Source organism: Globicephala melas, chromosome 4 (genome assembly GCF_963455315.2).
Source record: "Globicephala melas chromosome 4, mGloMel1.2, whole genome shotgun sequence".
Classification (NCBI taxonomy): domain Eukaryota; kingdom Metazoa; phylum Chordata; class Mammalia; order Artiodactyla; family Delphinidae; genus Globicephala; species Globicephala melas.
In genome coordinates this window covers 51,928,088-51,945,208 of record NC_083317.1, presented here as the reverse complement: position 1 = coordinate 51,945,208, position 17,121 = coordinate 51,928,088, and the positions used below count along the sequence as shown (strand labels likewise).

The following is a 17,121-nucleotide window of genomic DNA, read 5'->3' as shown; positions in this document are numbered from 1 at the left end:
CCCTGATTCAGGCAGAAGTTGTGAACATTTAAGTCAGAGAATTGATTCCAAGGTGGGAAATAAGTGTTGCTCTTAACTGTATCAGACATTAATATCTTGCACTGCAAATAATTGCTATTTTTCTTAATGCCTCTTGTTGGGACACTCCAATTTGATACTTTGGCTCCTCTCTAGAAGCAATGTGCTGCTAGGCCTTGCTGCTAAGCAACATCACACTGTGAGAAGAGCTGAATTCTGAGATTTTAGTGGTGGATTTAAAAAATCTCAATCTTAATTTAATATTAAATGACATGTATGTATACATGATATCTTTAAATTATATGAAGCAGAACTTGTTTCATACAATCTAGAAAATTTCCTAATCAAGATGTGTTTTCTTTCAAGTTACAAAAGACTTTAAAGTGCATAGCATCTGTCATCTTCTAAAAGTTTAATAAGCAATTGCATTACAAACAAATCTAATATTTTATTGTTGTGCAACTATTAGCTATGTCCTGTTGGCATTTTCATGGAGAGGGACATTCCTGCCAAACATTTATGGAATGAAGGTGTGTGGAGACAATTCTCTATTGGTCTCTGGTGTTTCTGCATGTCTTGTAAGCAGAGACACTGAAAGCATTTTATCCAGCCTCTCTTTTCAAGGATGCTTGTATAACAAATAATTTTAGAAGGTAGAGAAATGTCTCCCTCCAGAGAGAAAAAAAAAAGGCAGATTGGCTTACACCTTTGAAAGGTAGAAATAGTGGCTCCTTCTGGAGTGAAGAGCAAGCATGTTTACTGCCCATAATGAAAGGTTCACATTTTCTCTAAGCTCAGTGCTCCTCTCAGGTAATGCAATTCACTGTGTGTGCAAGTATCACCTGGCTCTCTGCATCACCCTGTGGGAACTGGGGCTTGAGGAACCTGCAAAAGAAAAAGCTAATTCTCTGGCTATTGTTATTGCTGTGAGTAGTAAGGTCCTTTGTCTTGTAACTCGTCTCACAGAGTTGCAGACTAATTTGTTAGTCTAAAAGTAGGGTATATTCTCAGACCCTTCATGGTTCTTGACAGAAGGCACACTTTCATTGACAGTTAATGTTACAATAAGTGTATCTAATTAAATGACACTTTAGGAGACTTCAGTTCTTAAAAAGTAAGAAACAAAAAGTACAAAAAATATCAATTATAAGTAGCAGCATGGAATGTGGGTTCTAGGCAATGTAAGAATGTAAAATTTGTGCCTTAATTTTAATTGTATGAAATAAATTTTTCTTTTTAAAAGAAGTTTAACCTTGAGCCAGAAGAAATTCTTTTGTGTAGGTACAGCTCCCCAGAATCTTTAATATCATTCCATTTAGGCATTTTTCTGCTTTGTCCAAATATATATCTCTAATCATGCCACATTTAAGGAAAATCAAATTACTAAATCTGATCTTAATGTTAATATGTGCTATTGTATTGTGATTTATAATAAATATATATTTGGTTTTCATCCCAATTTCTGGCAGAGAGCTCCTAAAACACTTGGCATTTCCTAAGTGAGGAGAGCAACAAGTGTCTTTTGTTATGTTAACTAGGTGACTTTTGGAATACTCACCTAAAAAAGAGAGCTAGTTGCCAGGGGAACCAATCCTGTGATTGGAGGGTTGGAACTTTCACCCCTACCTCCCCCAACCACTTCTTCCCCGCCAAAGGGAAAAGGGGCTGGAGACTGAGTTCAATATCCAATTGCCAATGATTAAATCAACCATGCCTATATAATGAAGCCTCCATAAAAACCCAAAAGGATGGGTGTGGAGAGCTTCCAAGTAAGTAAGTGAACACATGGAGATTGGGGGAGAGTGGCTTCTAGAGGGCGTGGAATCTCCACATCCTTTCCCCATACCTTGCTCTCTGTATCTCTTCATCTATCTGTTGATTTATATCCTTTGTAATAAATTAGTAATCTAGTTGGTAAACGGGTTTCCTGAGTTCTATGAACTGGTTTAGCAAACTAATTGAACCAAAGAAAAGAGTCCTGAGAACTTCAGATTTATAGCCAGTCATCAGAAGCACAGGTAACAAAGCTGGACTTGCGATTGACATCTGAAGGGGAGGGGGCAGTCTTGTGGGGCTGAGCGCTTAGCCTGTGGAATCTGATTCTATCTCCAGGTAAATAGTATCAGAATTAAATTGGATTGTCGGAGAATTGTTTGGTGGTATGGGGAAACTCTCTCTCTCCCACTGCCACCATAGTGAAATTGGGTGCGAAACCCCTTAATACCACTGGTTGTCATTTTATAATATGCATCAGAATTACCTGGAGGATGTTAAAACACAGATTGCTGGAGACTGTTCCTAGATTTTCTGTTCCAAAAAGTCAGAGACAGGCCCAAGAGTTTGCATTTTAACAAGTTCCCAGATAATGCTGATGTTTTTTATTATGGGGAACAAACTTTGAGAATCAATACAGAATGACTTTTGGAAATGGTACAACATATTTTAAAAGTTCATCATTTAGAATCATACTGACCTAGGTTAGAATCCTGGCTTTACCACTTACTAGCTGTATAACCTTGGAAAACATATAATTTCTCTGAGACTCAGTATTCTCATCTGAGGGATGAGGACTACTGATGGGACTGCTACTACTAATACTTGTCTCAAAGGGAGGTTTTAAGTATTAAATAATTTATTTAAAGTGCTTTGCATACTGGAGGCATAGCCCTCCCAGATTTCAGACTAAAAAGCTACAGCCATCAAAATAGCATGGTAGAGCTTCCCTGGTGGCGCAGTGGTTGAGAGCCCGCCTGCCGATGCAGGGGACACGGGTTCGTGTCCCGGTCCGGGAAGATCCTACATGCCGCAGAGCGGCTGGGCCCGTGAGCCATGGCCACTGAGCCTGCGCGTCTGGAGCCTGTGCTTCGCAACGGGAGAGGCCACAACAGTGAGAGGCCCGCGTACCGCAAAAAAATAAAAAATAAAAATAGCATGGTACCAGCAAAACAACAGACATATGGATCAGTGGAACAGATTAGAGAGCCCAGAAATAAACCAACACACCTATATCAACTAATCTGCGACAGAGGAAGCAAGAATATACAATGGAGAAAAGACAGTCTCTTCAGCAAGTGGTGTTGAGAAAGTTGGACAGCCGCATATAAATCAATGAAGTTAGAAGACTTCCTCACACCATACACAAAAATAAACTCAAAATGGCTTAGAGACTTAAATATAAGACATGACACCATAAAACTCCTAGAAGAGAACATAGAAAAAACATTCTCTGACATAAATCTTACCAATGTTTTCTTAGGTCAGGCTTGTGCAAGTTTCCTGATGGGAGGGACTGGTGGTGGGTCAGCAGAAAGGTTTTTGAAAGGCTACTCAATCCTTGTAAATCAATGTATGGGCCAAAGATAGAAACCGTTAGCATCACTGGGGAAATTGTTAGAAATGCAGAATCTTAGACCCTACTCCAGACACACTGAATTATAATTTGAATTTTAACAAGATCCCTAGATGATTCTTACACACTTGAAAATTGGAAAATCACTGATTTAATAATGTCTGTGATGGTGTGAATTAATTTCCTTTTCTTCCTCTGATATATACTTCTTCTATTAAAAGCAATGAGTGGTTTGTGATGCTATAATAGGAAGCAATAAAGAGAACAACCTTTCTTTTCTCAAGGAATTAATGTTACCTAGCTATATTAAAATTATATAACATTGGGTGAATGTCACCAGTTAGCCTCAAGCTCACACAGAAGAGGACATAAAATAGTTAAAAAAGCAAGTTCTTAATCTCTTACACTGCAGGGTAAGTTAAGGAGAGGGATAAATGTTCATCACTCTGTCTCCCGATGCCTATATTCCTGCCCAATGGGAAAATTTGTTATTCTTCCCAACAAAAAAATGATCAGTGTAGACACACATACCCTCACATTGCTTCAGGCTGGTGAGGACAGATCTTTGAAAAGAGGCAGAGGCCAGAAAACAGCATGCACTCAGTTGCAAGGATTTAGCAGGGCTTCAGTTTGACCCACAGAGAGGTCATCCTCAAGGTCATTGGTAAGAGGTGGCCGGCATTTATTAGGGAGCCTTCCAAGACAACAAACTTTATGCTACTGACAAGAATAAGGATCCAGAAGTTTCTGTGATTGGTAATGAGAGTCTTGATACAAGCTTTAAATAATTCCAGGAAGAATTTCATGGAGCATTTTCAAGAGAAACAGTAGATCACAGATGACTAAGAAAGTCAGGCTGTCTTAGACATGGGGAGTTCTCCAAATCTTCTAGTGGGTTTTCACTAATTCTACGCAGGAGGAATTAGAAATTAATGATAATAATAACAAAAACTTTATGACTTAGAGTTTGATTATAATTATTAAAAGTGCATCCATAATGAATTTTCGGTTGTCTCCATAAAGTCTGCAGATACATTTTCTCTCTGGTATTGCCAGCAACAGCAATAAGAGTCTGTGAATCACATTGACAACTCTAGTACCCAGAATGGTCAATATCAGGAATGTACTACCCTGTTAACAAAACTCATTTATGGATATGGGAGGTGCATTTTGCAGTGAATTTTGAAACAGTTCCGGTAAAAGTGATTCCTTTTAAACTCTTGCCAGTTAATTTATCAACTTCAAAAACTTTCCTTACTTTCTCGGCTATGACTTAGCAGGAAGTCAGAAAGTTTAGTTTATTTGTCACTTTTTCTTCCCTTTCTTCTTCCAGTTCCTTGTTAGTAATGACATTTTTATATGTTTAAAAAAACATAGTCAGTGTATGTCCTATTCGATCGCCCTTATTCATCTTTTTGTTGAAGTTCTACAGTTAAGTATAATCAGTGCTCTTTCTTGGAGCTTATGCTGAAGCTCCTCCTTTGATTCCTGTCCAGGAATCTATATGTTTATGTGTTTGTATATGTTTATGAAGGATTCCCTTGTCATGTCTTTGTGCATTTCAAACAGACTGATACCATTTTAGAAATATTTATTCTTATAACTTGAATATTATTCTTTGCTCTTGAATTTATCTGTTCAGCTGTGACATTTTTCTATGTTAATTTTTTCACTTGCTTCCATACTAACCTCTCGAATTGTTCTAATTTTTTCAGTTAATTTTCCTGTTTTCCATGTATATTTTCTTTTTGTTTAAATGACCCACATAGTATTTACTCATCCTATTTTATTTTACTATTTTTAATTACATGGGCGCTAGCATTTACAGAAATACTTTAAATGAGTGGAGATATTGTGGACTCTTGTCCCATTTTTTAAATCCTAACAGAAATTTTGGGGAAATTATATTTTATTTTAGATAGTTTCCTCTGATTATATTTTCACCTATTACATTTAGTGGAAATATCTGATGAATTTGTTTGATAAATTTGGGGCATATATTGGGAAAATGAAGTATGTGGGTCCTTTGACCTATGTATGTAATGAATTGTTAATAGATTAATAATAAAACACTCTTGAATTCCTGGAATAAATCCTCAGCCATGACATTTCGGAATATTGTGTACTTCAATGAGTTTAGTTCGTTCTTTTTCCTAGATTCAAGGTGTTCAATATGCCACCCTGTCGGATCAACTCTATCTGCTTCCAAAAGCCTAATAATTGGTACTGAGATAGAACCTTGAGGTTGGTTGCTAATGCTGAACTATTTGGTTCTCTGGAGAGGTGATAGCCAAGTCATCTTTATGGAGGGAGATTCTCTGTGTTAAGTTTTTGCATAGGCTTATTTTCTGCCACAGGGCTACTTTCACCATTAGTTAACTGAGCACGTACTGGTGTGGCTAGGGGAAAGAATTGGCTTATTCACCTTGTTGATTTGGTTATTAAAAGGTTCATAGGGGAAACTGGGGGCTTCCCTTGTGGCACAGTGTTTGGGAGTCCGCCTGCCGATGCAGGGGACATGGGTTCGTGCCCCGGTCCAGGGAGATCCCACATGCCGCGGAGCGGCTGGGCCCGTGAGCCATGGCCGCTGAGCCTGTGCGTAAGCTTCACTCATTACTGGTGGCTTCTCAGTGATCACTCATCTGGGACACAGGAACCACCTTATTCATGAGTGGTGGATAATAATATTCTAGAAGGCTTGGGATTTGAAAGGAGCAAGCCTGAAAGGTGGGTTAGAGGAAGGTTTGGAGAAGATATCTATGGCTAAACCTTTCAGAAGAGCCAAGGATGCAAAACCATTTTTTAAAAATACCTTTTTCTTTCTGGATTAATGAATTTTAAAGGCATTATTAATTTACATTCAAACTGCCCCCTCTTGGTATATGGATGTGTGTGTAGTTTATATATAGCTTTATTATTTTTCCGAATAGCTCTTTGTCTATATCCTGTAGGATTTTTATGTAAAACTAATTGATCTTCACTTATATATAATCTGTCATTTCTACTAATTACTTTTTTTTCCAGAGTTGTCTAGAAATGTTATAAATTTCTGATTTGAAAGTTGATTTTTTGACTAAATATTACTTGTAAATAGAATTCTAATGATATTGCATTGTGTTAAATAAAAGTGACATAATTATTTTCTGCCATGTGGAATTTATTGAGATTTTGGCTGTTCCATAGGACTGTAAAAGTTATCTGTGTGCAAATACATTTAATGGTGTTACCCAAATTGTCTATAGTATTAGTTATTTTTATCCTGTTTGTTTCATTGAGCTCTGGATTTTCAGAGATGTGTATTAAAATCTCACGTTGTGTGTCAATTTTTAATTTGTTTTACCAGTCTTGTATATATTACTGCAAGTTATATTGTTTGATGAATATTGGGCCATGACAGTTTTTATTTTTAATTTTGCTTGACTTCTTATCCTATTTAAGATTTTCTGTTTTTGTTCCACTTCATCTGATATTAGCTGTGTTGCACTTAATTTCTCCTGGCTGGCATTGATCTGTTAAATCTTTTGTACCACCTCTTTATTTTAAACCGTTCTGTGTCATATTTTTCCCCTATGAACAGTATACTGATGATTTTTTTAAAAAGAAGTAAAACAAACACTTAATTTGAGAGTCTTTTAATATAAAATATATTTCACTCATATTTTTATTATGATGAATACATTTGTTTTATGCTTACTGTATTTTAATGATTTTCTATTTTCTATTATTTCTCCTTTTTTCCTTCTCTCTCTTTGATTGAGCAAGTTTTCTTTGTTCCATTTTTCACATTGAGTTTTGCACATTTTTAATCTTTCTGGTGATTGTCCTGTTATATATTTATTTGTAATGAAAAGGTATTTATTAAAAAGGATTTCAGTTAGATTTAAATGTTTATTGAGAGTTTATCATGAACTAGTCACTGTGTTCAGTGCTCTCACAAAGCTCTGCGTTTCCAGCACCACTGGTAAAATGTGAGGTAATTTTAGAAACTATTCTGGTAGTTACTATTTTAATATTTTAAATTTTAATATTTATTAGAAGTATAGCTAGAACATAAAAATCACAATCTCACGTATATTTTTGCTTATAATGAGGCCAAGCAAATAAAAATGAGTTAATCTAAAATTGATTAAAATATTAAGTAACTTGTAAAGGAGTTATGACAATACATAAAAATCTTGAAGGTAAATACTGATAGGCATGTTATACCTTTGCAATAATATATATTTTTTAATATTGGAGATGAGAAAATTTGTGCTCAGTGGCTACCATGTGCCAGGCTCTGATCAAGGCTTTGGGAAAATATCAGTAAACAAAAGAGAAGAAAATCTTTGCCCTCATGGAGTCTATTTCTTAGTGGGGTAAGACAGACAACAGGCAAAAAAATCATGAATAAGTAAATTACTTAGTAAAATAGTTTATTAGAAGATGATAAATGCTGTGGAAGAAAGAAATAGAGTAGGATAAAGGGGATGGAGAGTAGTGGGGGCTGCTGGTGATGCTGGTGGTGGTGGAGAGGGAAGTTGTGAATTTTTCTCAACATTTTGTTTTAAAGGATTTTAAAACTTCAAAAATAGTTGTATGGAAAGTATATATATCCTTCACATAGAGTCACCGATTGTTAAATTTTTCTCTCTATCTAGTGTTCTATGTCTCTCTCACACACTCTCTCCACATACCCACACTTTTAAACCATTTCAGGGTGAGTTTCAGGCACTGTGACACTATACCTCTAGCTATTCAGTAAGTTTAATTACTGCTAATCAAATGCTGGCCCAAGGAGTACTCCCATGCTGGCTACTTCAGTGGTAACCAGTATGCATGCTAAAAGTAAGTAGTAGCTAGTGATTCTGAAGTAAATTGGGGCCCAGCAATTTATACTTTATTAAATCTCTTCCAAGTGATTCAGATGCATAAGTATGTACAGGAACAAGTGGCTCAATTTAGGGTCAAAGAGCTTGTAAGCAGGCCACCTGAGACAATAGTTTCCTGAAAGGCAGAGCTTGTGGAAGGGAGGAAATCTTTTCATATTTCCTGCTATAGTGAAAACTGAAACTGAAAATCATGGCCTGTCAAGTTTCCAAGATTTTTCCAAAACAGTTTACGATTCTTGTTACTAAGACTGGGTTTAATTTCTTTTGTGTAATATTTAGGTATAACTCACTTGAAAAACAGGAAGTATTCAATTAGTATTTGTTAATTGAAGGCTTAAATTATAGAAAGAGTTAATTTTTTATGCTTTTGTTTCTTCATCTAAGATATTGTATCTGAAAGATTTTTACTTTTATTCTGTATATTCTTCAAGTAAAATAAAGTACAAAGATATTTAACACTCTTTAAGTTTCTTGGGAATATAAGTAATATCAAAAGCTAATACATCATTGTTTAAAAAAAAATGGGTTATGGGAATTCCCTGGTGGTCCAGTGGTTAGCACTCCATGCTTTTACTGCCTAGTGCCCAGGTTCAATCCCTGGTCGAGGAACTAAGATCCCGCAAGCTGCACGGTGCGGCCAAAAAACCAAGAAATTTTTTACAAAAAACGGATTATATTATGACAAAGACTCTCTCCTTGACCTAATTCTAGTCAGATTCCTCTGAGTCCTCTTTCTGACTAGGCCTCAACCTTGAGCTCTGTCGCTGGCCCAGTTTTTCTAGATTTTTGGAGAATCCTGATGAGCCAGTTTAGGGAAAATCCTCCACCCTCGGTGTATAGTGGCCCTGGCCTGACTTCAGCAAGAATCCTATTAAGTTGTTTAGCAGAAAATTACCCTACCTCTTACTAAGTTTTCCACCCACTGACCCTTTACCCTGCTCCTTGGCTCTAAATCCCTACTTCTTATTATTGTATTTGGAATTGAGCTCAATCTCTCTCCCCAACTGTAAAATCCTGCTGTAGTAGTACCAGTGAATAAGTCTGCCTTAGTATTCTTTAACTAGTGTCATGAATAATTTTTTCTTTAACAGTGGCCAAAAAAATATAGAAACTGTCTTCTCCTCTATCCCTAACTTGGAGACTCATAATCTCCATTAGCATCTTTGAAAATCCTGAAGTTAATGTTTAACCTAAAATTTCTAAAATTTGATTATTAAGTCCTTTGGAAATGGAGTAAACACATTCAACTTTTATTTTCAGTGTGGAGAGGCAAAATGGTATACAGTGGTATTGGTAGTTTAAGTATAGTCCTGGGACCATCAGAATCAATATCATCTGAGCATTTGTTTATAGTACAGGAACTTAGGCTCTACCTCAGACCTTCAGAATCAGAATCTGCATTTTAACAAGATCCCCTGGTAATTTATGTACACAATGAATTTAAAAAAACATTCATATAGGTAATGTAAAAGAGAAGATATTATAATATTCATTTTATTGACTCTGCAGTGTATAAAATGCTCTTTTGTGTTAGTTAAATGATCTGTATTCCTTGATTAAATACTGCTGGATTAAAAGAAATGTGTCTCATATTATGAATGGCATGAAAAAAATCCCCTAGGTTTAAGATTTTCTTACAGAGGGATCTTCAAAATAGATTAAAAAAAAAAAAAGTAACCTCAGTTGGGCACAGTTGTACTAAAGGTTTTGCATGACACTGCTGGGTCTTTTTTCTAATTTAATTTTATCCAGATAATATATGTCCACAGTTTAAACAAAGTCAGATAGTCCTACTAGTCCTATAAAGATAAACAGGACTCCTTTACCCTATCTCTTCCAACTCTCAAATTCTACTTTTCAGAGGGTACCATTTTAAATCATTTTTGTTCTGTAGTATGTATGTATGTGTATATATATACACACACACACGTACATATATATCTTGCTTTTTCAAACTTTGATATTATATTTTGACTTTAAATTGACACTGAGATTTTACTTTGCTTGTATCACCCTCCTGACCACTTCCTGCTGTCCCCTTACCCCATACTCCCAAAACATATCACAATTTTTGTTAAATTAACATTCAGTGTTTACATTTATAACTATAAGAATATTGTTCCTTTCTTATCCATGGAATTTTCAACAATTACATTATGTTATTGTGCATCATTTTTAGGGGGATAGTAATCCCCTCTTTTTTCATCGTTTCTTGTTGTTCTTTTATGCCTATTACTAATTTATCCCAAATTCCCCAGAAAAAAACCTGAAACACAACTTAATAGTCCAATATCATGAGGATTCTATCAGTTCCATATATATTCTGTTAAAGAGATTCCTCCTGAAGACTTCTGTCTGCCTAGATCTGGACTTTCTATCCTCTAGGATAGATGAACAGATATTTTCTGAGGACTTCATTTCACCACCATCCTGGGAATTCTATTCCCCTCCTTCTTTCTTTGGGCCCTCTGTTTTCAAGATGACTTTGTTTGTTTGTTTCACTTTTTTGTTCCTTGAATCATCTTATAACTTCCAGATGGGTGAATCTAGTAGCTGCAGGCAGTAGAAGTACATTTTTTGAAAACTTGGATAGACAAAAATGCTTCTTTCTTCTCTCATGCTATATTGCTGCAATTTATTCCATATCCTGTATAGATTATATGCTTTTCTACTTCAAAGTTTTTGGTTCTTCACTCAACCACCATTTCTGAAACATTTTGATAACGTGACTTGGTGTGAGTCTCTTTTCATTTATTGTTCTAACATGCACTTTAAAACTAAAAGATTATCTCCTTCTTGAGAATTCTGGGGAATTTTCTTGAATTATGTCTTTCTTTACTTCTTTACTCCATTGTCTCTACTTGCTTTTTCTGAAAATCAACTTATTTATATGTTGCACCTCCCAGATTGTTCTTGATTTTAATTATCCTTTCTATTTTTTTTTCCTCTTTTCTTTTACTTTTTCAGTGGTGTTGTCAGGTTTATCTTAAAACTCTTTTATTCATTTTCTTTTTATTTCTGCTTTCATTATTGAAATTCTTACAAGATATTTTATTCTTTCATTGTACATGTATGTATTGTATTTGTATATACAATAAAAGAATAAAATATGTACATTACATATATTTTTAAAACATAGCATTCCATATATGTTTCATGGATATTATATTTTCTTTTACCTCTTTGTCCATAGTTAAAAGATTTTTAATCTGCTAGGTTTTTATACTACATTAGGTTTTTATCTATTCCTTGTTTTATCTCAATTTCTTCCTGCTTTTATTCTTTTCATTTTGATCTCATTTGTGTTTTTATGTTTCAGCTTAATTTTCAAAGCAATTTTAAGAGATAGGAACTATTTTAATCTTCACATTATATATAAATAAATTACCTTAAAATAAATTTCCCCATATAACTTGGCAGCAAAGTTATCTAGCCAAGCTAAAACATGACTTCACCCTTAGCACTCCTAAGCTACATTAACCCTACCTTTTCCACATCAGTACTGGAGGATTGATTATTTTAGAAAAACTATTTATGAAAGAATAACCCTTGTGCATAATCAGAGAGAACTGTAAATATGATTTACTGATCATTTTAAAAATTATGTAAGTTCTCAAAATGTTTATAAATTTTTAAAAAGATACAGTTATTCTTATACATATTTACATGCTCCTTATTTATAGTAGATGGACAATTTATGTATTGTAACCTTTGGTTAAAAGGTTACGTTTTTAGTATATATCCTATAAAGAAAAATAACTCAGTGACTGGTAAGGTTTTCTTTCTTGTGTTTCTTCCCTGAAAGTTGAAGTGTTCATGACAGGAAAAAAATTATTTTTGGTATAGTTTAGTGGTTGGAAATTCATATATGCATAAATGTCTTTCAAGTTTGATTTATTAGAAATTACCAAAAACAAACACCCATCCTACCTGAACAATATAAAAATTAGCCTATATTCTGAAGCATTTTGACTTTTTTTTTTTTTTTTTTTTTTTTGTGGTACGCGGGCCTCTCACTGTTGTGGCCTCTCCTGTTGCGGAGCACAGGCTCCGGATGTGCAGGCTCAGCGGCCATGGCTCACAGGCCCAGCCGCTCCGCGGCATGTGGGATCTTCCCAGACTGGGGCATGAACCCGCGTCCCCTGCATCGGCAGGCGGACTCTCAACCACTGCGCCACCAGGGAAGCCCTTGACTTTTTTTTTAAAGCTAAATTTAAAACTGAAGGAACCCTTGTGTTTATACATGTTTCTCAGAGAATGTTCAGGAAACACCAGCCCATAGAGAGTTGACAGTGTTATATGAAAAAGGGCCATGGACAGATACTTGTGCAGATCCTGGATTAAAGTTTCTACAGGACTCCACAGAGGTGTAGATGTGCTGATGTGCATAACAACTTTCCAAAACAATATACTGAGGGTATTTTCAAAGATACAAAATATATTTTACCATTCAAGGTACCTGTATTTTGTGGAACACTAAAGGTTACAATGTATAATTCACCAACCAACTTTATAGGTGAAGAAATTAAGATTTTGAAAATATCATGTGCCTTGCTTAAAGTTAGTTTATAATATCCATCATTATTTTATCTTAGGGGTAACCATGCCAGGTTAAAAACTCCACAATTTTTGATGAGGAGAATTTAGAAGTTAGTGAAATAAATGAGATAGCAAGAATAGGTGGAAATGAATTAAAATATCTGTATACAGGGCTGAATACACAATTTGTAGGCCCCATACAAAATGAAATTCAGAGACCCTTATTCAAAAAGCAGAAAAGGAAAAGTTCAGTAGAATGCTAAAATATAAACCTTTTTTGTTTTAAAAAAATTTTTATTGCTTATAAAATGTAATAGCTAAAATGTAGTAGAGATACATAAGTAATAACAAACTTAAAAATTACAGAAAAAATAAGTTGTCTTACAGCTTATGATAATGAGATATATATAATGAGACTTTATTATATGTGATAAATATTGATAATATTTTATTAATGTTGTAGCTTAATTTTTCTGACCTGCTTTTCTAAACTTTATTAGGTCATCAAATTTGTACTTTTAGCAACTTCATTTTTAATCTATATAAATGAAAGTAATATCAGTTATAAATAGTCATCAAGTAATTTTTGATAATTTTTATTTTTTAGAAGAATCTTTTTGCTGATACAACTGTTACTAGAGCTGGAATAACTTTCAAATAATTATTTTAAAATAAAAACTTTACTATATCTAGAGCTGATGATTCCTGAAAAATAATTTTCCTAAAAATATTTAACTCTTCATGAGAATCGATTTCATGTAAGTCTAATTTTAACTGCAATTTGTAAAATGGCTGTTTAATGTATCTTTGACATTTCCTGTAACTTGTGGAAGTTACCCAAAAAAACAAAAGCAACTTCATGCTTTGTTTATAATTCAAAATGCCTGTTTATGCTTTCTATTACTGTGTCTTCAATTACAAGAAAAATTAATTTAGAATTATCTTCCTTGTAAATAATTGGTTCATTTGAAGCTTCACATGAAAATAGTGTTCTTTTTCATCAAATGTGACAATCTTTAAATACAATTTCTATGCCTATGGATATTTGCTTTGCAATGTTATAGCAGTTTTCACAGCCTGAGTCTAAACCCTTTGAAGAATTCTAATAGTTTTCTGATATGCTTTATTGCAATGTTCGTGTGTAGAGTTGTAAATTGTTACAATTTACTGACAAAGTTTACAGCATGAGCACTGGCAGTTCTTGTCTCAGGACCTAGGCTAGAGAGTTAATATTTGTGATTTGTGCAGATGTGGCAGGGACGGGCTGTGGGAGTGCATGGAAAAGCTGGTGTTCCATCACTGCTGCCACCGTTGCTGCTTCAGCCGCCATTGCTGCTATTGTTGCCACCAATCTGGATCCAGGACCCAGTCCAAGTGGCTCCCTTGGAGCTCTGTAGTGCCACGGACTGGCCCAGGCATGAGCACCATGTGGCCAGATCACCTGCTTGGTGTGCATGCTGCCCACCAGACTCTCTGCCCTGAGCCTGTGTTTACACTTAGTGTATCTCCTCTGCTCATGTGCATGCTCCATGGTCCCATTGGACTTGACTTACAACACAAGTTTAAGGTTAAAGTTATGAATTTCAAGACAGTAAGAGCAGAACATTGAACCAAATGCAGGACCCTTGAACGACTGCACAAATTACATGTTCTGTTGCCAGCTCTATCTCTTCGTATGGAATTCATGTTATCACCATGTAATCTTAGGTCCCAGTGTACTGAAATCTTTGAACCTTAATCTGAAGGCTCTGAGAATGCCTAGACCTCAGAGTTGAAAAATAGACTGTAGTATTCAAATTTCTCTCTATAAGCACTTAAATTCTATTTTTCACTGTCTTCCTGGGCATCATTTTACCCTCCTGTCGGTAGTTCACTTAGGTATGGTTTGTAGACACTGAATACACAAACATCATCGATCATGTGAAATCCATGCTTGTTGATTTGTAAATGGTGACACTTTCAGGGACTTATAGTTAGTGATCATTTGTGACAATTGTTCATTTCTGAAAATTTGATGACATTTTGACATGGTAATATTACATTTTTCAATTAATTTTACCAGAATTGATTAGCTGCTAGTTTTCAAGTACATGAAAAGATGAATGAAATGTGACCTCTGTTTTAAAGGAGCTTGAAACTCAGAAAAAAAAAAAAACCTTGATTAAAAATGATCATAAATTTACTATAAAGAAGTGAGCATTTGCTGAAATCCAGCAAAATTTCACAACCAATAACCTGTAATCTAATTTTCTGACTTACTGTTGTACTTACTAATATGCTCTAAGCTGACTACAGCATTTAGTAGGTGTTCTATGAATGCCATGATTATATACAAGGACTTTTTTTACACAAGTTACCTTATGAAAATTGTGTCAACTCAACGAGATGCATTTCATTGTCTCCTCCATTTCATAGATTTGGAAGTTAAATCTCTTTGAGAGATTTAAAAAACATCCTCAGGTAATTCAGCAAGTAAGTTGTATAATTGAGAAATGAATTCAAAACCAATTCTGTTTGACTCCGAAGTTCCACTGTGCTGCCTTGTGCTTATGGTGTTTTCTTTGGCATATCACACTCTGAATGTTCAGTCTAGAGTAGATTTTCTTAGCTGTGTACAAAAGAGTTTTTTTCTAAGAAAGCTTTCTAGGGGTTAGGGGGTAAGGGCAACACATGGGAGAATGAGGGGGAATTGTGGTCAAATATATTTGGCTGCATTCTCTTCCTCCCACTGGAAATTAGAAAATATATTAGTGTATTCAGTGATCTACAATGCCTTACAAAAAGTATATCAGTTGTGCTTACTCAGCACATATACCTAAAACGTGCAAAGGAACAGAATAATAGCATAGTCCTTGTATAGGCATGACACATAATTTTGAAGCACTGAACATTGAAGCACTGCATATTTCTATATGTCTTACCTATTCCAAGATAAATTTTAAAATATATAAATCTGATAAATTTTGTTTCACTGTAACAGTATTTCTCATGTTTCTTTCTTTCCTTAATACCAATTAGCATATTGTGAAAGTATTGTTTCATCAAACAAGTTTTTGAGAAAAATGATGTGGAGCTATAGCTCCAGAGAGATGATATATAGTTATTTAGAAGCATTAACCACAACATTATGGACTATAGAGAGAACATCTAAATCAGTTTCTCACCGTTAGGGCCCAGTTTATTTGTTCTTCTTTATTGTTGTTCTTATTGCATGGAGAAATTTCCTAAATTCACAAGTAAGTTAATAAAAATTATATTTAAAATAATCAGCATGCAAATTTGAGAGGACATTATTTTTACAGAAGGTGAGTAGGTGACTTTTGTTAACTGATCTATGGAATTGGCATTGGAGTATTGATGTAGCATAGTAGGACAGTAGTAAAATGTGTAGGGGTGGTTGTGTATAGGAGATTTGACCAGTGGAAAAAAGGGGAGTTCAAACTGATTAAAAAAAGAAAAGAAAGAAATAAAGCCAGAACTACATTTAAATCATAAAAGTCTGCAATCTAAGAAAAGTACCAATCACAATTAAAAGAGAGGAGGAAAAATACATCAAAAACAAAGGGTAAAAGAAAAAACTAGTTCCTGATGTTGTAAAAAAGTATACAGAATAGTAAGAGAATGTTAGCTGTTTTAATCCTCAACTTTATTTTGTCTAGGCCTGCATTTTTAAAAACTATTTTTAAAAACAATTTTTTTTCGGAATGTGGGGAAATAAGTCTTTAATGTTTGGTATGTCTGCTGTATTCTTTCACCTTGCTTGGGCTCCTGACTGATTATATCATTAATTGCCTTAAACTAGAAATTTCTTTTAGAAAATCAAGACACCAGAATAGTATGGTTCTTAACCCCAGCTGGAAATTAATGCATAAAAATTATGACCTGTGGTTTCATTTTGATCAGGTAGCTACCTCTTTCAGAACAAGGATCCACTCAGTGGAGTCTTAGTAAAGTAGGTCTTTCTTAATATACCCATAGTTGTCATCTCAGATAAGAATCCACAGGCTGAAGATTTGAAGGGCATGTGTAGGTAATGTTCTGAGAAACCCCCAGATTTAGTAAATAATAAGTTTTTAAAATGAGCACTTCTTTAGCAAATAGCTCATGTATTTGCTTACAGAATATCATGCTGGGCACCAGAAGGGGTGTGATAGGGGCAGCAGGGCTTGAAAAATTTCTATTGATTTGGTGCCCTGAAGCAATCTTTCGAATGGGACAGGTATTTTCAAAATAACACTTGCCTAAAAGAATCTATAGTCTTTGTAGGAGTATCAGCAGCTTGCAAACTTCTTGACTTGGGTTTCATTACTGGAAAAAAATCCAAATGAAACTTCTGTTAAGAGC

General features: G+C 34.8%; 1 pseudogene; it reads right to left on the bottom strand.

Annotated features, from left to right (window-relative positions):
• LOC115855681 (large ribosomal subunit protein eL18 pseudogene) overlaps positions 1-14,308 on the bottom strand; it is a 64,371-nt pseudogene extending 50,063 nt beyond the window's left edge.
• Between the last annotated feature and the right edge of the window lie 2,813 nt (positions 14,309-17,121).